The sequence below is a fragment of the Geotrypetes seraphini genome, chromosome 3 (genome assembly GCF_902459505.1).
Source record: "Geotrypetes seraphini chromosome 3, aGeoSer1.1, whole genome shotgun sequence".
NCBI lineage: Eukaryota > Metazoa > Chordata > Amphibia > Gymnophiona > Dermophiidae > Geotrypetes > Geotrypetes seraphini.
This window is the reverse complement of record NC_047086.1, coordinates 201,649,325-201,670,285: the sequence shown is the minus strand read 5'-3', so window position 1 is coordinate 201,670,285 and position 20,961 is coordinate 201,649,325. Positions and strand designations below refer to the sequence as shown.

The following is a 20,961-nucleotide window of genomic DNA, read 5'->3' as shown; positions in this document are numbered from 1 at the left end:
TATTGCAAAACATTGTCACCAGACTAATTTTCAGAAAGCATCAGTACAAGAAGGCAAGTCCACTATTAAAACAACTACACTAGCTGCCAATGAAAAAGTGAATCCAATTCAAGATAGCCTGCATGTTCATAAAGCGATCTGTGGAGAAACTCTGATGGACTAACCTCTGATATTAAAGTCCCACACTCCTTCAATTCACGAGAGTATCGAAACACTTCAAACTAACCTTTTCATCACCTTAACAGGTTTGGCAGAAGATGATGTTTGAGGGTACCTTTGAATACCAAGGACCTATTATATGGAACAAACTGTCAACATACCTAAGACAACCCACCACTTACCTTGATTTCCGATAAAAATTAAGACACATCTTCTTTCTAGCCATTCTCCTACCCTTCACCTCCTCCCTCTAACATCTACAAGATCGGACTTAAATATGTAATTTCAAGAACTTGTTCTTATTCTAGTGTAATAGGTGTGTCATTCTGGACAAGCAGGTTATCTCCCCATGGCCGCAAGCCATTTGCAGAAGGAATCCACTCCAGATTTTTTCTGTAACCCTCTTACATCACTGAAAGCTTTACTGCCACCTACAGTTTTTCTCTTCTGCACAAAAAGAGGCATGTTTCTGTTCTCTCCCTTTTTCTGTATTTTATTGGTGTGTTGTTCAGTTCATTTTTGACTGTTTCGGTGCTCTGAGCTCACCAGTTTCAGGGTCAGTTCTGCCTGTGGAGAAGAAGCAGACTAAGATCTGCAGCTGATAGGCTGACAGGTACCTTGTGGTACCTGTTGACCAGCTTGCAGAAGTATTTTTAGAACTCAGGGGTGCCCCCGCGTATCATCCCTTACTACTACTATTTATTATTTCTGTAGCACTGAAAGGCGTACGCAGCGCTGTACATTTTAACATACAATGGACAGTCCCTTCTCAGAAGAGCTTACAATCTAATTTAGACAGACATTTCAGGGTTGGGAAGGATATAGAGGGTATAGGTATCTGACGGCAGTGAGGGGGAGTTAAGAGTTGAAAGCAGTTTCAAAAAAGTGGGCTTTTAGCTTGGATTTGAACACTGCCAGGGACAGAGAACGACGTATTGATCCAGGCTTTACAGGGATTTGAGCGCAGGTTGTTAGGAATCCATAGAAGGCTCAGTGGTGTCTTGCAAGATTCTCCTTCCCTCCCCAAATTTTGGTAGTGCATCTGTCGGTCCATGGGTGTGGGGTTCCAGTCAGACATCGGGTCTGACTGGCAGCCCAAAGATCAGCATTGGCAAGGACTTTCAGCATGAGGCAGTGATTTCTTCTCCTTTCCAGCTACTATTCAGAGCTGAGGTAGGCTGTAGCACAGGTCATAGTGAGTAAGGCTGTCGTAGCCTATAAAGTGAATTGGGGGGTGGGGGTGAGGTCTGAAATTCCAATTTTTGGTGGTTTCTGCATATTTCCCTATGTTCATCCTCTTGAAAAATCCTAAATTTGCTGGGTTTTCAGTTTTGTGTTGTGGTTTGTTTGTTTGTTTTTTTTGGAGGGGGGAGGGTTCAGCTATTTTTGGTGCCAAAAAGTGATAGCAGCCATCTTGTTTTTTTTTTTAAATTCTTTATTCATTTTAAAACTGACAAACACGTGATTAATATTAAAACATTACATTACTAATAAAATATACATCACTTGACATTCTTATACATATAATCCATTAAAGTAGAAATTATAACCCTTTCCCCCCACCCAATTCTTCAATGAAAATTTCCTTAGCAACAACAGCAGATGAATCCAGAGACCAATGGGATAGCCCACATCTACCAGCAGGCGGAGATAGAGAAACTGATTGACAGGTGGTCCTATTGGCTGGCACTTCTCCTGTTATCATCAGTATGCTCTATCTCCCAGCAGGGGTTGGATCGCTATTCTATTAGCTCCTGGATTCTGGCTTTGTCTGGAACCTTATTTTCTCCTGTTGAGTTTTTTCTCTTCAGTGAGCTACCAAGTCTATTTCTCCTGTTGAGGTTCTCTCTTCAGTGAGACAGGGTTGTCCGGCTGAACGGTGCCGGCTTTAGAGGTTACACCTGGACCCCCCCCCCCCCCCCCCCCCCAGGTCCCTGCCTCACCCTCCCTCCGGTGATAGAGGGTTTGACTTAGTCCCTGTTTTTTTCTTCTTTCCCTTATTAACAAAAAACACAAAAAGGGACGGCGCAGTTGCATTTCTGCCCTGCTAGTGCTGAGCAACCGGCATTTGCCGGCGTCTACCGGCACTCCTAACAAGGTTGTGAGTATATGTTTAATTCTTCTTGTATTTGACCTGTGGGTGCTGTTTTGTGCTGGGGTGAGCTCAGTTGGTTCACTGTTAAGTGGTTCTTCTTGCTAGAACTTTTCTTTTGTTAGCCGCTGTTTTCTTGGCTGGCTCGGAACTTCCTCTCCAACATCAGAAGTGACGTCGGGGGAGGGGGAAGGCTGGTGTGCCTGGCGCTTCTGCAGTCTGGCCTGATACAGCGTCAGGGAACGGGGAGAATGCAAAGGCAATGTGAGTCTATCGCGGAACCCGGGATGGGCTCAGTGATCGACTCGCGTTGCCTTTGCAATCTACTGGTCGATAACAATCGACCTTTTTGGGCACCCCTGGTCTAGAGCATCTGCTGTGTCAGTGGCTGTGATACACCTAGCGTGGTTGAGGGTCTCTGATATGGACATCAACACAGAAACATAGAAGATGACGGCAGAAAAGGGCCATAGCCCATCAAGTCTGCCCACTCTCATGACCCACCAACCTCCAAGACAGATTAGCTAATATTCCCTGTTTGGGAGAAGGACTTTTTGGTGATTCTATTGAGGTGGCCATACAAAAGTTAACTCAACATGAAAAGAATTGGAATTCTTTAGTCAGAACAAAGTCTAAGCCTCCCTTGACTTCACAGTCATCTAAACCTCCCTCTTCATATCAGAGGCGATTTTTTGCAAAACTTTCTGTCTCCTGTCCTCCTCAGCAGAAGAATCAAAAGCAACAGCGGTTTCAAAAATCTCAACCAGCACCTCCTCAAAAACCTGCTCTCTTTTTGACGTGCTCATGGAGAGCATAGCTGCTGTTTCTCTCTCAGCCTCTTCCTCAACCAATCAGAGCTCAGCTCCAACTGTATCATCCACGCTGATAACAACCGACCTTTGGGTTCTCAAACTCATTTGAGAAGGTTATTCTCTTCATTTCATCACTACACCTCCAAATCATCCTCCAAGAGAAGCTTCTTTAAACCCTCAGCAGACATCCCTTCTTCTTCAGGAGATAGAATCTCTACTCCATCTGAATGCCAATAGAGATAGTACCCCCTGCTCAAAAGAATCAGGGCTTCCACTCCTGGTATTTTCTCATCCCGACGAAGACAGGAGGTCTACGTCCAATTTTAGACCTCAGGGACTTGAACAAATACTTAGTAAAAGAAAAGTTTTTAAAGTTGTCCTTGGCAACTCTATATTCCCTCTTATATCAAAATGATTGGCTGTACTTTCTGGATCTAAAAGAAGCTTATACTTGCATACCAATTCATCCTGTCCACAGGAAATTTCTGAGATTTCAAGTAGTCCATCAACACTTTCGGTACAAGGTTCTGCCCTTCGGTCTGGTATCCTCGCCCAGAGTATTCATCAAGTGCCTTGTAGTAGTGGCAGCAACTTTAAAGGCCACTAAAATGAAGTATTCGCCATATATCTTTCAAATCACAAGACTACAAAATTATCTAATCCTAATGATTTCATAATTTTACTAGGTTTTTTATCCATCAAAGGATCCATAACAGTGTTAAAATCCCCAGCTACTACTAAATTAGAAGCAGCCAGTGGTAGTACAAACTGTTGTAGAGTCTTTAAAAATTCATTTTGGTTCTAATTAGGGGCATATACATTGAATAACATCATTGTAATATTTCACATGCTCATGTCTACATGTAACCATCTTCCTAAAGGATCTGAAGCACCCAATTTGACCATTGCAGTACATTTCCTATTCACTAAAATAGCTACTCCAGCCTTCTTTCCTACAGCAGGGGCAAAAACACAATGCTTTACCCAATCTCCTAATTTTTTAAATTCTATAGCAGACAATGTGTCTCTTGGATATAGCAAATTTCCGTATTCTGTTGTTTTTAAAATAATAGCGTTTTTTTCCTTTTAATCGGATGGTTGAGGCCATTAACATTTAATGAAAATACTTTAAAATCCATTATACAATTTATATATAAAGCGTAAAAACATCATTCAGTAATTCAAATTATAATGATTGTTCATTAAATATTCATTTTCCCCAAATTTAAGACCTAAAATAATATCCCTCATCCCTCTTAATCCCATCTTCCCATATCCCCAACCCACCCTTTCCCATCCCTCCCAAGTTAATAGTGGAAACTTGGAAACGCACATGTGAGACCAGGTGATGAGAAACTCCCTACAGGCAAAATTAATATATCTCATTGTTTAATATTATAGAATTGGATAGCTTATTGTAATTAATCATAAATCATATCTACTTCTTTCAAGTTATTAATTTATGTATCTTCACAAAACATTACATCTTTTAAAATTCTGTTTATACTTCAAAAGCCCTAAAGATGATAAAATACTATAATTCTGAGTACAATATAATTCTAAACAGAAATTTAAAATAAATTTGCTAATTTTCCAATAAAATATCTAATAAGTAAATTTTCATATGACCTTAGTTTCCTTGTGTTGTTAAACATATTTATATTTCCCATACCCCTTAACTATATAATTTAAAATACCTAAATTACATAAATCGTCAGCCTTATACCCTTTTGAACCTATTCCTATTTAATACTTTACTTTCCATTTCAGAATACCCTTATATCAATCAACCAATATTAAATTGTCAATATCTTTAATCTATCTTTAAACCCTTCCTTTTAAAATAAAACTATAGATAATTGTAAACATATAAATAAGATGAGATAGTTAAAAACCCATAGAAGCTAAAATAAAAATGACTTAACATATTTTAATAAATTACCTTATTCCCATAACTAATATTAAATTATCAGTTTCCTAAAAATAAATAAATTTACGATTCATCACAAAATTAAAATAACTCTTAAATGTTGATCTTTTATAAGAATAAATATAGAAAGAATTATGATATATAATACTTCCTAGACAATGAACCCCCCCCAGAGTTAAATATATTTTCCTATTAATTCATCTAGTACATAAGGACTACATATCCAACTTATCCATCCTTAAATATAATATTGCCTGTTGAGAGATTAATTCTTACTTCCGAGGCCCTTTCAATCATATTGAAGTCTTCGTAATCTGTACTATATGAATTTATATGAAAGTAATATATTCCATCCCGTAAACTAATAAGCTTATGAAAACTCAATAGTGAAGCGATTCAAAACCTAGGTTATCGGGGCGTGGCTTGGCGCGCGCACAAGATGGAGGTGCGATCGTGATGCTTCGCTAGCCTGGGCAACGGCTTGATTATTGAAAGTATCTTCGGCTTCATTTTTCTTCCCGGTTGTAGCTGTGTTCGCTTCAGGAAGATGGCTAGTACGCGTCAGGCAAAAATTGATTCGGCTTTTGCGGCGGCAGGGACGGCGAAGCGCATCAAACATGATCATGTGACGCCGTCTAAAGCCCCACTTCCTGAAGAAGTACCGGATGATCTGGATAAAAGGGAAATAATGGTGGAACATACAAAAAATGCTTCAAGACAACGCTATTAAAGTGAATGAAGTTAAAGAGGAAGTCTTGAATATTAACAGGCAGATGGAATTAGCTAATCAGCGAGTGTCTTTACTGGAAAACAAAAATGGAGCAGTTGGAGTTGGCTACAGTTCAGTGCAAAGCAGATAGCAAAATTATTAAGGAAATGCAGAGACAACTGGAGGATTATGAAAATCGTGGAAAAAGGAAGAATGTGAAAATAATTAGTCTAGCTGAAAATTTGGAAGAGGGAAATGCTGTTCAGTTCTTGGAGAATCTACTGCCAAAGTTACTGCAGTTAAATTCAAATCATCCCCAGGAAATAGAATGAGCACACAGAATTCCATCTAAATGGTCAGCTAGCCAGGTGAAGCCAAGGCCTTTGATCTCCAAGGTCTTAAGACTCCAACAGGCCTTAGAGATTTTGAATCAGGCTAAAGCTGACAGAAACAAATTATAAGGGATCAAAGTTGCTGTTCTTGCCAGATTTTGCAAAAAACACTGCAGCCATAAGGAAGCAATTTATCCAGCTAAGACCTCAATTGAAGGAAAAGGGTCTTAAATATGGATTGTATTATCCTGCAAAAATGAGGGTGACAAATGGAAACAAGTCCCTGTTTTTTGAAGATCCTGAAAAATTAAAGGATTTCTTGACAAATTCTGAGCCAATGTCTATTTAAATAGGTTCATGTCCAAAACCTTCACTGTACAGTATTTTTATGGTTTCTGGACAAACTAACATGAAGAAGAAGAGGAACTTCGAGAAATAAAAGAAAGTACCATCATTATTAAGTCAGAAAACAGATAGATAACTTTGTCATATTTGACATCCTAAAGTTCTGAAGAAAAGAGAGAAAAGAAGAGTGGAAAGAAAAGGGATGAAAGAGGAAATGGGACTATAGAAAAGAAAGAAGAAAGGGAAAAATAATAAGTTAGGGAGGAAGATCAAGAATGTGATATTTGCAACATTATCTTTAGTTTGCTTCATAATGAATTGTTATTTGGGTTATGACATACTAGCTTATAACTAATTTAGTTTATTTTAATGGTATCAGATGTGTGTATGGATAAAGTAAAGGATGATTTCTATTTAATGAAATTGAATATAGTAATTAATTGAAGAATAGTTGTGGTTTCATGAATATTTTAAGTAAGTGAAGGGATGACTTAATATGTTTTGATAAATCAATAGAGTTGTTAAAAAAAGATAAAGGAATCAATATTTCTGCATTTTGGGTTGAACATGATATTAATTTAAAAGAATATTCATGAAATTTAGGAATAATTAATTAATTATTGTTAGTTTTTTGATAAATGAATATTTTCTATGAAGATGATTAAATAAATTTCCACTTAAAAGGTATTAAAAGGTTTAAAATGATAACATATGAATTGGTAATCCTGTTTTAATCAGGAATTTTTAAAAAAAGAGTTTATATGAAGATCTTCTTTATGAATATGATTGGGATTACTATGTTACAAGGGGTATTATTATAAGTTTATGAGATTTATGATGCTTTAATGATTAAACTACTATTTATTAATATTGTAGGAAGTAAGATGTAATAGAATGTTGCCTGGGGGTATTGTGATTACTATTCCTATGTGTGTGCCAAGGCAATCATTTCATGTAGAGGGTAGGGGAGTGAAGAGGGTGGAGGGTTTTATCATAATCAAGGGTAGGAGGATAGGGAATACGGGGGTTGAAGAAAATCAATTTTACTTTTCATTGGATATTATATATGTAAGGGTGTCTAATCATATTAAATTAATTAAATGTAAGTATCATTGTTGGTTCTTTCAGGTGGAATTAGATGGAGATTAAAATTTTTTCGTTGAATGTCAATGGCCTTAATCACCAAATAAATAAGAAGAAAATGTTAGCTTTCCTAAAAAAGCAGAATGCTGATTTGTACTTCATTCAAGAGACATACCTGTCAATAATTGAATCTAGAAAACTGGAAGGGGGTTGGATTAGACAAAATTTTTTTGCCCCTGCAGTTGGCAAAAAGGCTGGGGTTGCCATGTTAATAAAAAAATGTACAGCTAACTTTCATTTGGTTAATTCGGATCCTCTGGGTAGGAGGGTTCATGTTAAAATGAGCATGGGAAATACTACCCTAGATTTATTCAATGTATATGCCCCAAATTTGAATCAAATGGAATTTTTTAGAAGTCTACAACAATTATTACTCCCACTGGCTACCTGTAATTTAATAGTGGCTGGAGATTTCAATGCTGGAATTGATCCATTTATGGATAAAAAAACAAGTAAAATTATGAAATCACTAGGGTTAGATAATTTGGCTCAATCTTGTAATTTAATAGATATTTGGCATATGTAAGGTTTGTTAGTGGCCCCCACAATATATGGTTGGCGGGGTCACTTGAGAGGCGCCCTTACACACGCCATGTCCCAGGTTCAGTTCCCTCACTGAAGATTCACCAGGAAGTAGAATCAAAGAGGCACAACCAGAGGTGATTGCATAAAGAATATATTATAGAAATAGTCTTACAGAAAAGCAATATTCTGAAGCATTACAATGAAGCATTACAATGAAGCATTACAATTAAGTAGAGAGCAAAGCAGTTTCCCTACCTTACAGAGTTCAGAGGAAAAGAGAGACATAGAAGCCTGAAGTTCCAGGGAAAGGCAGAGAGAGAGAAAAAAAGGGGATGGGGTGATGGTCCAAGCTTCGTGTTCCATAGATAAAGAGAAGGATAGAGAAAGAGAGAGCTCAAGAGAAACAAGAGAGGACCAGAGTGCCAAGATCCAAGAGGGGGGTGATGCTGCGAGAGGGCTTTTATAGTTTGGAAACTTATTCTAAAAACCAGAATCTATTGAGCTTCAATAGAAGTTAAATCTCCCCCCTCCTTCGTAGACAGGAGAAAAATAGGCTGTAGTCATATATGTATTTCCAGTCTGTCTCTGACAATAGTTTCTGATTAACTTTAGTTATCTGTGCACCTGGACCCATTGTCCTAAGCACCCTCTTAATCAAACATTAACACCTTAACACCTTTTAGCTAATCATGATTCAATCAGGGCTACTTAAAACAGTCTCCCTGCCCTCAGAGTCTATCTGCATTCACATGCCAGAGTCAGATTGATATAATTTCCCATAGGCCTTCGCTGATATTAGTAATGCCAACTGAAAATGCTGAATGATAGCTATGCTGACAGCATATACAGTGGTACCTCGGTTTACGAGTGCACCGGTTTGCGAGTGTTTTGCAAGACGAGCAAAACATTTGCAAAATCGGTGCCTCGGAAACCAAGCATGGCTCGATTTACGAGCACCCCCCTGCGATCCGGCACCCCCCCTGCCTCAAACCGGCACTCCCTCCCGCCACGATCCGACCCCCCCGACACGATTGGGCACCCCCCCTCCACAATCCGACCCCCCCCCCCCCGACACGATTGGGCACCCCCTCCGCCACGATCCGACCCTCCCCCCGACACAATTGGGCACCCCCTGCCGCTTCTTACACTCATCTGGGCACTCTTGAAAATCGACCTTCTCCTCTGCTGGGCCTTGAGCATCTGAGCATGCTCAAGGCCTGCGAGTTCACGTTCTGAACGTGAACGTGAACTTGAAGCCTTGAGCATGCTCAGATGCTCAAGGTCCAGCAGAGGAGAAGGCCGATTTTCAAGAGTGCCCAGATGAGGGTAGGAAGCGGCAGGGGGTGCCCAATTGTGTCGGGGGGGGGGGTCGGATCGTGGCGGGGGGTGCCCAATTGTGTCGGGGGGGGTCGGATCATGGCGGGGGGTGCCAAATCGTGTCGGGGAGGTTGGATCATGGCGGGGGGTGCCGGTTCGAGGCAGGGGGGTGCCGGATCGCAGGGGGGGTGCCTGATCGCGGGGGGGGGCTTTGAGGGGAGCAATGCCGGTTCTCGGAGGGGGGGGAACGCATCAAAGCGAGTTTCCATTATTTCCTATGGGGGAAACTCACTTTGATAAACGAGCATTTTGGATTACAAGCATGCTCCTGGAACGGATTATGCTCGTAATCCAAGGTACCACTGTACTTCATTTTAATGATCGGGAATTTTCCTTTTGTTCACAGGTCCACAAGTCTTTTTCAAGAATAGATTATATTTTTGTTTCAAATCAAATAGTTCAGAAAGAAACAAAAGCCATAATAGATCCTATAATTTTGTCTGATCATGCTGGTATATGGATTGGGTTACAGTCTGATGAACAAAATTATGGTAGGTTGGTTTGGAGATTTGATAATACTTTGATTGCGGATTCAAATTTCCTTGAAGATATCTACATAGAAACGTTATGGGATTCTTTTAAGGCTACCATGAGAAGTAATATTATTTCATGTTCGGCATATATTAGAAAACAACTTAAAAAACAATTTTATGAATTGGAAAAAGAAATTAAACAATTGGAAAATAAATTAGTTATTAGATGGGAACAAAATACTTTACAGACTTTATTAAAAGCAAAAGGTAAATATAATGAGTTATCTTCTAAATTAGTAAGGAAAGATTTGTTTTCTCAGCAAGCTCAGTATTATGGAAACTCAAATAAAGCGGAAAGATTACTGGCAAATTATCTTAAAGCAAAGAAAAAAAAGAACAAAAATTATTGCAATAAAGGATGAAATTGGAGAAACTCATACTAAAATTGAAAATATTTTAAAACAATTTCTAAATTTTTATAAAGACCTGTATTCTTCTAAGCCTTATGAAGATAAGGAAAAAGATGGTTTAGAGTTTTTGAATCTAATCACTGGACCCAAGGTTCCTGATCATATAAAAAGAGGTTTAGAAGAGCCTATATCACTAAAAGAAGTAGAAACAACATTGAGGTCTCTTAGAGTTAGGTGGTGATGGTTTTACAGTAGAGTTTTATAAATCATTTCAAAGTACCCTTTTACCCTATTTATTAAATTTATATCAGTTTCAACTGTCTAAAGGTTGTATTACAGGTACTATGGCAGAATCATTAACAATTGTTTTGCCAAAGCCAAACAAAGATCCTACTTAGGTTTCAAACTACAGGCCTATCTCGTTAATCAATGTTGATGGAAAACTTTTTGCTAAGATACTGGCTTTGCGATTGGCTAAGGCTATCTCTTTTATTATTGATATGCACCAAACAGGATTTGTTGCTAAGAGACATTCTTCTAATAATACTAGATTGGCTTTTCATACTCTAAATTTAACAAAAAAACATGAATGATCCAGCCTTCTTAATTTCTTTGGATTCGGAGAAAGCTTTTGATCGAGTTGAATGGACTTTCATGTATCAGGCATTAGAATGGTTTGGTATAGGTTCAGGATTTATTCAAATGATTCAGACGTTGTATAGCTCCCCTGGTGCAAGATTATACATTAATAACAATTTATCAGAGCGTTTTAATGTGCAGAGGGGGATTAGACAACGTTGTCCCTTATCTCCTTTGCTTTTTGATGTTGTTTTAGAACCCTTGTTATTAGCCATTCATCAAGCAAAGGGAATTCAGGGTATTCCTCGTGCAGAGTGGGAATATAAAATCTCTGTTTATGCAGATGATATACTGCTTTATTTGAGGAATCCAGAAACTACCATTCCATGCTTGCTTGAATTGATAGAGAAATTTGGAAAGTTTTCAGGATATAAAATAAATTGAAGTAAGTCAGAAATTCTTCCGCTTAATATACATTGTGCTAAAGGATTATTCGATTCATTCTCATTTGTGTGGAAAGAAGATGGGTTAAAATATTTAGGTATTAACATTAAAAACACATTAGAGGACACAGTGAAGGAAAATGAAAAACTTTTATTAAAAAAAGTTTCAGAAATGTGCGAGCAATGGAATCCTTTACATCTTTCTAGGTGGGGGAGAGTACAAACTATTAAAATGATATATTGCCTGTGGTTTGCTATCAAATGAGTATGATAACCAGTGGTCCTTTTATAAAAAGTTAAATGGTATTCTTACAAAATTTGTTTGGCGGGGTAAAATGCCTAGAATTGCTTTAGTATCTTTACAAAAATCAATTGTGGAGGGTGGGGTAAATTTTCCAAACTTTTATAGGTATCATCAAGTCTACATTTTACGTCAGGGTATGTATTGGGTCCTCCCAGAGCTCATGGAAAACATCCCGGATTGGCTGTACTTGGAATGGCGACTCATGTTTCCTTTACATTTATCTCATCTTCTCAGTATAAAAATGCCTAGAAAATATAAAGAGAATAGAATATTGATTGACACATGGAAAACATTACGTTATGTTAGCAATTTATCGCCTAATCCAATACATAAATCATTAAATCAATCCATTTGGCTAAGACTCCAAGATTAAAATCGGCGGTTATAAAATCGTCTGGAAACACTGGATTATTGCAGGCATATGAACTTTAAATGATATTATTTCCAATGGTAAACTGTTTGATTTTTCACAGTTGCAACATAAATATGGTCTAAACAAGTCACAAAGCTTTAAATGGTTGCAGCTGAAGCAGGCTATTCAGGAAGGGTTCCCTGAATGGAAAATTCTTAATAATCAGTATAGTCTGGAATTCTTGTGCTTTCAGGTGGATTTTTTGGGGCACCAAGCCGCACAGTGGTATAAATTGATATTTGGATATGTGAATAAAAAACCAAAGACTGGTCTTGGAGACATTTGGAGCATTGAGATTAAGCATCAAATTTCTGCATCTCAATGGCCACGAATTTGATCTTGGAGAATGAGATGTACAGTGTCTGCATCTATGAGACAACTTGGTTCTTTTTGTTACATAGAGCATTTTGGACCCCAGTTAGATTACAAAAGTTAGATAGCTCTAAGTCTAATAGATGTTGGTACTGTAATCTAGAAGCAGGGACTCTTGACCATTTACTATTTTTTTGTCCCTGCGTTATGGCCTTTTGGAAAACAATTTGGTCTCAAATTAATTGTTTATTAGAAAACCATGTAGCTCTTTCGTACGACACAGTTTTAATTGGAACATCTATGAGATTAAAAAGTCAAATTTCAGCAAATAATAACAAACTTATTAATAATGACAGGAGTTGCCATTCAGCATATCACCAGCAATTGGAAAGATTACACCAAACTTAATTACACCTTCTGGTGGAATTTGCTGTGCCATGTGTATAAAATGGAAAGAATAATTGCCATACAAAAATGGAACTATAATAATTTTTAAAAAAATTGGGGGGCCATTGACAGCATATTGTGATGATTAGACACCTTTTTTTTCCCCTTAAAAATATGATTTAAGAATGGAAGGGGGGGTTGTATAGTTATATTATTGGATGTTTCAGTATCTTTGAATATAATATATGTATGATATGCTTCCATTATATTATGGATGGGTGGGGGAGGGATTTAAATTTACATATTTATGATGATAATAGGAAAGATTTTCAAGTGATCTGTATAAGTCAATTGTTATATTATTGTATACTTGTTATGAGATGTAAAAATGAATAAAGATTTGGAAAAAAAAACCCCAAAACCTAGGTTCTCATAAACTCTTTTAGTTGTCAATTTGTTTACACCGTATACATCATTTATACGGAGCAATTTGAAACACATCTAGCAACTCTAAATATGTAATATGCACTTTGCCTTTCTGAATTCCCCTTTCTCTCATCAGCCAAGCTGAATCCATTCCAAAGACACTGTACACTGTTATCCCCTCATCTGTTAGAAGCGATAACTCGCTGCTGTTTGCAGCATCATAGTCCTAGATAACTCTGGCCTTCCTTCTTCCACTGGGAGCTTTCAGTTCCAAGAAGTCTGAAGTAGCTACTGAACTGCCCGCAGCAGGATACGGAGTAGACACGGAGACAGAGGGGTGTTGAAACATTTTGCATGGAAGACAGAGACTGATAATTGTTTGACAGGAAGTTAGAAGGAAAGCTTCCAAGCTGTTTCTAGAGATCCATCATATACTGGTAACACTGTGCATAATATGTCTTCTGAGCTTCTACAAAGTCATTCAGTCAACGTAGATGATGTGCATGCGTACTATTGAATCCTTCTAAAAGAAGTCTGTTAAGCTCTGCCTGACGGTCAAATTTACTCTGAATTCTTAATTCCTGATCAGATGCTGCTTTGGCTTCTACAGCTCAAGCTTTCTTTGATCTAGTTTTCACTGCATCTAAATTCAGACTCTTATTCTGAAGCAATTTGTATTCTTTAAAAATGGTTTTATATTCTCCTTCTTTATAATTTCTCAAAGGAGTGAGAATATTTATTGCAGCTGTTTGCATTAGTTCTCTGTCTGCTGTTCCATTTTGTTTCTGTGTTTCTCTTACAGAATTAAAACGACGCTTCTTTCAGACTTCCTGTATTCATCAGCAGCAAGAAATAGCACCGCAATCCAGCTCTATATTCTGTTAAGCTCATGCCCGCTTACTTCATTTATAGCTTTAAAAGGGTTTGACTGTAAAAAAAAAACAAACAAACAAAAAAAACGGCATTGACTAACCTTATTTGCATAAAGCCTGAGCAGTCTAATTGAAGCATTCTAAAGAGAATATCATCATCTTCTACCTTGCGTCAATGACAGTTTAAACAGTTTATTCAAAAAAAGATTCCATCCGTCGAACGATCTTGTTTCATATGGAGAATGTAAATTTTTTTTTAAAAACATAGAGGAATAAAATAAACTAAAAGTAATGGAAGTAATTAACATTCAAAACCTTTCATCCGGAACAACATCCACAATATTAAATTTAACATTATATCCTTTCATAAAGACATCGGTGCTCACAGTTATCCAAAAATTCCTGTAACTTTTCAGGATCCTCAAAGTTCAATGTCTTATTGAAATATGTAACTCTCATTATGGCAGGGTACATCAGACCATGTTTAGCACCGAGATTTCTCAACTTCGAGTGCATCTCCAATAATTTTTTCCATTTATGTGCAGTGGCCTTAGCAAAATCAGGCACAATATAAATTTTTGAATCCTGACACTTTAAATTTTTGTTTTCTTTTGCTAGCTGGACAACTTCCATAACTTGTTGATGTCTCAGTAATTTAAAAATCAATGGACCCAGTTGTTTATTTGTTCTCTGTGCAGGGATCCTGTGATCCTTTCAAATTCTAGTGGAAATCTCATTATAAGAGGCAGGATCTTCGGGAGAAAGTTTTCTAAGAAGGAAATCGGGTCGTGTTTTTTCAACTCCCTCCAGTAACCCGATTATTCTTAAATTATTCCTTTTTTCTCTATTAATGTAGTCCTCCAGGTCTTTTGACAAAGTATCCATTTTTTTCCTATCCACCTTGTATTGCCGTATCTCAGTCTCATTCGCCTCAGTCATTTTCTCCAGCTGATCCAATTTGACAATAAGCTCCACACGTTTTGTGAGGTTTGCGACATCATCTTTAACCTCTTGAAGCTTTTGTGAATTGTCGGAAACTATTTCTTTGATTTGTCTAAGCTCTGATAAAATGTCACTGCTATCCTCTTTTGGCAGTGGCACTTTCGAGGGAGTTGCCAGCTCTGGCTTAGATCTTTTTGCACTACCTGACACCGTACCAGCAATCAATGTTCCCTCTAATTTTTCATAGGCTGTGTGTGCAAAAAATTGAATCTGTGCGCATTTTAAAGAAAAACTAAATTTGTGTGTGCTATAAAAATCATTGCCAGAGGGCCCGGAGTTCAGTTATGGGCATTTATGGGCAGGTCTTTGAGTTTAGTCTGAATTAACAAATGTAATTTTACTTACACTTTTGTTAGTTACACTTTATGTAACATAAAGTCTCATTTCAATAAACATAAATTATGTTTCATTGAAATGTTTCATTGAGCGCTACCTATAAATAAGGTATCATTGTACTTTATACTTAAAATTTAGAAAATAACAGCAATTTAGTTTTCAAGGCTTTTCCCTGCGATCTTTCATATTTATCCAGTCCAAATAAATTCTGTCAAGATCTGTTGAGCCTCCATCTAGAAGGTGACTCTTAACACGCATCAGCATTTCCAAATGCTCTAAATGTAAACGATTCCTTTGTTTAGTCTTCAAATAGTTCATTAGACTAAAACCACGCTCACGATCTGAACTAGATGTTAAGGATGTGGCACCAATGTCCATGAATTTTGCTAAATCTGCAAATTGATCATTCTGAAATGCAAGTTTTGTCATATCTGGAAAGCTGTTTATCAGATTGCTTTTGATTTTTTCTGCAACAAGGAATTTAAAGTCATTGTATTGCTGAATAATAACACTTTCCTCCAGAAGAAATTGTTTATACTTTAAACAAAGAGATCTGATATGTCCATTTCCAGTCAGTCACATTGTAATATTGCTGTACAGTCAAAAGCAGACCATTCCTCAACTTCCATTTTCAAGAAATCTTTCACCCAGATGCAAACATAGGATGTTGATGAAGGTTAATATGGAATTAGTATCCACTGAAACTTTTTCTCCAGATCTCATCCTGTTGTCAAGAAGACTGTTGACTTTATCACTCCACTTAATCTTGTCGCCTAAGTATTGCATTCAAAGTTTGTTCAATTTACCCTGTGCAAGATGATAAGCTTCCAATGGTGTCAAACCACGTTTTTGAAATGCCATGGTTAAGGAAGCCAGTTCTGATAAGATAGCATTCAAAACTTCAAGTGTAATATGAAATTGTTCACTGTTCAGCTTCTTATAGCAGTACTTTGCAATAGGATCATTATCTTTGTTTTCTTAAAAATATTTTAACAGGGGATCATAATTTCAAATAATTGCTCTAAGTGCAAAGTATCTAGATAACCAGCGCATTTCATTCAGAGGTTTGAAAGCAATTGATTCACATTCAGATGCATCTGCTATTTCTTGAAATTTGCATTGTTTAGTAGAAGACCGACAGAACACCGTGTACACAGTTCTCATTACAGTTTCTACTCCTTTCAATGAATCAGAAAGTCCCAAATCTTCCCGATGTGCAACACAGTGTTGCTGCACTAAATGTGGAATGTCTTTTCTCAGCTGTGCTGCAACACCATCTATTTTGCCCAACATAACAGAGGCACCATCAGAGGTGAACATAACCATTTTATTCAGGTCAAGTTCATGTTTCCTATAGAATTCCCTAATTGCTGTTACTATTGATATAGCACCACATGCTTCCAACTGTAGTATCCCACCAAATGATGTCCTATACTCATTTAAATTGACTGGCCGATACTTAAAGTAGAGTATTAAGTACTTGTTGACAGAAATGTCTGTTGCTAATTTAATGTCTGTTGCTAATTTAATGTCTGCCATACGATCATCTTGCACGATGCCATTGATTCATCCAAGAAATTCAAACGCATAGTTTTTGCTTCTCCAGCTATCAGGTATACTAACATACTTCGCCATGTGCTCATTGATATCTTGAACAGAGAACATTGAGATATTCATCTTAATGGCCAGCACAACACTGTCGACAAGAACCTTAATTTCATCAGGACTGGAATGCTTCCGTTCATTACTAATTTGCCTGTTTTCTTTTTTGGTTGGGCTTTCAAGCAACATGTTAACCATTCCCCCTCTTAAATTTGGATTTTTACTTCTGAGTTTCCTAATAGTGTTGGTATGAGATTTACTTGATAGATGGCGTTTCAGAAAGTCCAGTTTCCAAACATCATCCCATATTTTTCCAGTAGAGAATTTTCCAGTTGCTTTGGCATCTTGACAATAACACACAACTCCATCGTCTTCGTCATAGATAAATATTTCACACAGTCGAACATGCATTGTATTTCGAGATTCCGGTGTCTCCATTTCAACAATTTCTTCAAGCCATTCAGACCTAAAAGCTATTGCAGCTCTCTTGCGTTTTACACTTTTCACCATTCGCGATTTAGACATTTTAAGAGTTATATCTGGTTGCAATTTAATAAACGAATACAGTTATACAACCGCAGTACCACGCTGCACACTACGATTCCACGAAATAAACAATATGGCGGAACTTCAGGAAGTCAAATAATCGGAAGTGTTTCATATCCTATGGGCCATAGGCTATGGCCCTATGAGGCATGTGACGTGTCTAGTTCAACTGCCAAAGATTACAGAATCACGTGAATGATTTAAAATTTATATTATAGCGCTTCAATAAATGTGATTAATGGGAAATCGGAACAGCTGGTCTTTGCAACATTTCATTTTAGCAGTGAAAATCATTATAGGCAAAAATTTATTTTTTGCGTGCGCTAATTTGGGTGCACGGGTTCGGCAAGTTGTGTGCACGCACACAAGCGCACAGCTTAGAGGGAACATTGCCAGCAATATCACGTTTCATCTGTTTACCCGATGCCATAATATGATCAGAGCTCATAAATATAACTGGAAAAACTAATTTTTATAGCTTATTTTCTCTTTCATTAAGCCTATCACTGCGGAGCTTCACTTTCATCTGACCATCGAGCTGCGCCTCCAAGCCATGCCCCCCCCATAGTCACCCTTTCAAAAATTAAGCACCCCCACAGCAGATTTCTTTTGCGATGTTACTCCCAGTATCGGCTCAAATTTGAACACGTTATGATCACTGTTTTCCTAGGGCCCCAACACAGTTTACTCCAGCAATATGTCTTGCATTCCACTAAGGACCTAACAACTGAGCGGTCTTCAAAGAAACCTTCAGATTGAGCAAAATATAATCGCAGCTGAAATTTTCTGATGAAGATCTTTAAATCCACCCATAATTGGAACAGTGCACTACCTGGAGGCTAAACATCAATTCGGGTCCCTGCGCTGTGTGGTGATTGAACATCTCCCGTATTCAGCTAGACACGGTGATTGGAGGTGTCAACTGTGTCAGAGAGAACAGATTTGGATCTACACTCTGCGTGCCTTCCACCCAGCTAGGTTGAATGCCTGGATTGAATGGGCGGCGTTCTTTGGTTGAGGCTGATCCAAGATTGGTGTGTGGCCGTTGTGGAAGGAACTTGAGCTTCTTTTTGAAGATGTTTGCTGCAGAAATTCTCTATGCCAGAGTTTGTCCGTGTGTTTGAATGTGTTGCAGTTCCAGTACATGGTGGGCCTCAACTTTTGTTGATGATGTAGGATGACCTTTTCCCCTGACACAGCATATCAAAACAGAGATTTTCCCGTCTGCAGCTGAGATTTTCCCGTCTGCAGCTAAGTTTTCTAATTTTTTTTCTGCTCACTATTGACATTGTTTGAGACTTTGAGAATGTACTGCTCACACACTTGAACTTTGAAATTTGACATGCTAATAATTTTGGGGTGGTTCCCTTGAGGGCTGCTACAGTGTTTTTCTCATTGCTGATAAGTTGCCACACGTGTATTTGTGACTTTACCTGCTTTGGTCTTATAAGTGGAGTTTTTTGCCATATGAAGCTGAACTGAGGCGTTTTCTCCTTTTTTTTCTTTTGACTGAGTGGGTGTGTACACAGTGTGTGTGAGTATAGTGCAGTGGGTGGACCTTGGGGGGGTCCCCTGTGGTTCCTGATAGGACATAGTTTGAGAAACTTAGTGATTATACAGTATATGTCCTTTCCTTAGATATTTTGAGTAATTGAAATCGCCCATTATTATAGTGTTGCCCATTTCTCTATCTTTCCTAATCTCTGAAAACATTTCTTCGTCTGTCTGCTCATTTTGTCCCGGGGGACAGTAGTATAACCCTACTTTTTATATTCCTTCCCTTCACACATGGAATTTCTGTCCATAAAGATTCCACACTAATATCTATGTCATGCAGAATGTTTATTTTATTTGATTCAATTCCCTCATTAATATATATTGCAACCCCCACCATGAATTTGATCTACTCTATCCTTGCGATATAATTTGTACCCAGGTAACACAGTGTCCCATTGATTGTCCTCCTTCTACCATGTCTCCGAGATGCCTATTATTTCTATCTCATCATTCAATGCTATATACTCGTAATTCTCCTATTTTATTTTTTAGGCTTCAAGCATTTGTATACAGACACTTCAAATTGTGGTTTTTCCATGCAACAGTCTGCTGAGAAGACAGGGAAAATTTGAGTCTTTTACTCTGCCTTCTTCTTAAACCCTCCTGGCTTTCTTTCACCATTATTGGAACCTCTCTACCGGGACTCCCTAAATATCCTGTTTCAATAGTATCCTCCAAGGATACCTCACACCGCACCATCTGCTCCTGGGCGAATGTTGTCTTTCCCCCAAATCTCAGTTTAAAAGCTGCTCTATCTCCTTTTTAAACGGTAGTGCCAGCAGCCTGGTTCCATCCCGGTTAAAGTGGAGTCCGTCCTTTCAGAACAAGCTCCCTGTTACCTAAAAGGTTGCCCAGTTCCTAACAAATCTAAATTCCTCATCCCTGCACCATTGTCTCAACCACACATTGAGTCTTTGGAGCTCTACCTGCCTCTTGGGTCCTGCATGTGGAACTGGAAGCATTTCTGAAAATGCAACCCTGGAGGATCTGGATTTCATCTTTCTACCTAAGAGCCTAAATTTAGCTTCCAGAACCTCCTTCCTACATTTTCCTATGTCATTGGTATCTACATGTACCAGGACAGCTGGTTCCTCCCCAGCACTATCTAAAATCCTAACTACATGACTCATGAGGTCTGCCACTCTTGCACAAGGCAGGCAAGTGAACAGGTGATCCTCACGCCCACCAGCCACCCAGCTACCCAGCTATCTACATGCCTAATAATCAAATCACCAACTACAACCACTGTCCTAACTTTTCCCACCTGGGCAGAAGTCCCTGGAGACACATCCTCGGTGCGAAAGGATATTGCATCCCCTAGTGGGAGGATCCTAGCTACAGGATTATTTCCTACATCACTAGGGTGATGCTCTCCTTCTAGGAGACCTCTCCTCCAAGGCAGAACAGGGGCTACCAGACTGCAGGTGAGACTTCTCTACAACATCCCTGTAGGTTTCCTCTATGTACTTCTCTGTCTCCCTCAGCATCTCCAAGTCTGCTACTCTAGCCTCAAGGAAATGTACTTGTTCTCTGAGAGCTAGGAGCTCTTTGCAGCAAGCACAAACATATAACTTCTTGCCACCGGGAGAAAGTCATACATGTGACACTCAATGCAAAAGACTGGATAGCAACCCTCTTGCTGCTGGACTACTCTGCATCTTGTTATTGAGCTATTTAATTAACCTTATTGAGCTACTAGGAATATATTAGACAAGTATAGAGAGCCTTAGGATTTTATTAAAAGTTTATTTTTAAGATCTAAACTGTCTTTAGAAGGGAACCTACAATTGAGCTTTGCTCCCCAAAGCTTTTCTCCCCAGAGCAAAATAATGTATAGTTACCTAAAGTTATGTCTTCTACTTTTCTCCTCTCAGAA

General features: G+C 38.2%; 1 protein-coding gene and 1 pseudogene across 6 annotated transcripts in view; one reads left to right on the top strand and one right to left on the bottom strand.

Moving 5' to 3' along the window:
* SENP1 (SUMO specific peptidase 1) overlaps positions 1-20,961 on the top strand; it is a 311,959-nt gene that overhangs the window by 40,310 nt on the left and 250,688 nt on the right. The window lies entirely within an intron of this gene.
* LOC117356668 lies at positions 13,217-14,076 on the bottom strand (annotated as a pseudogene).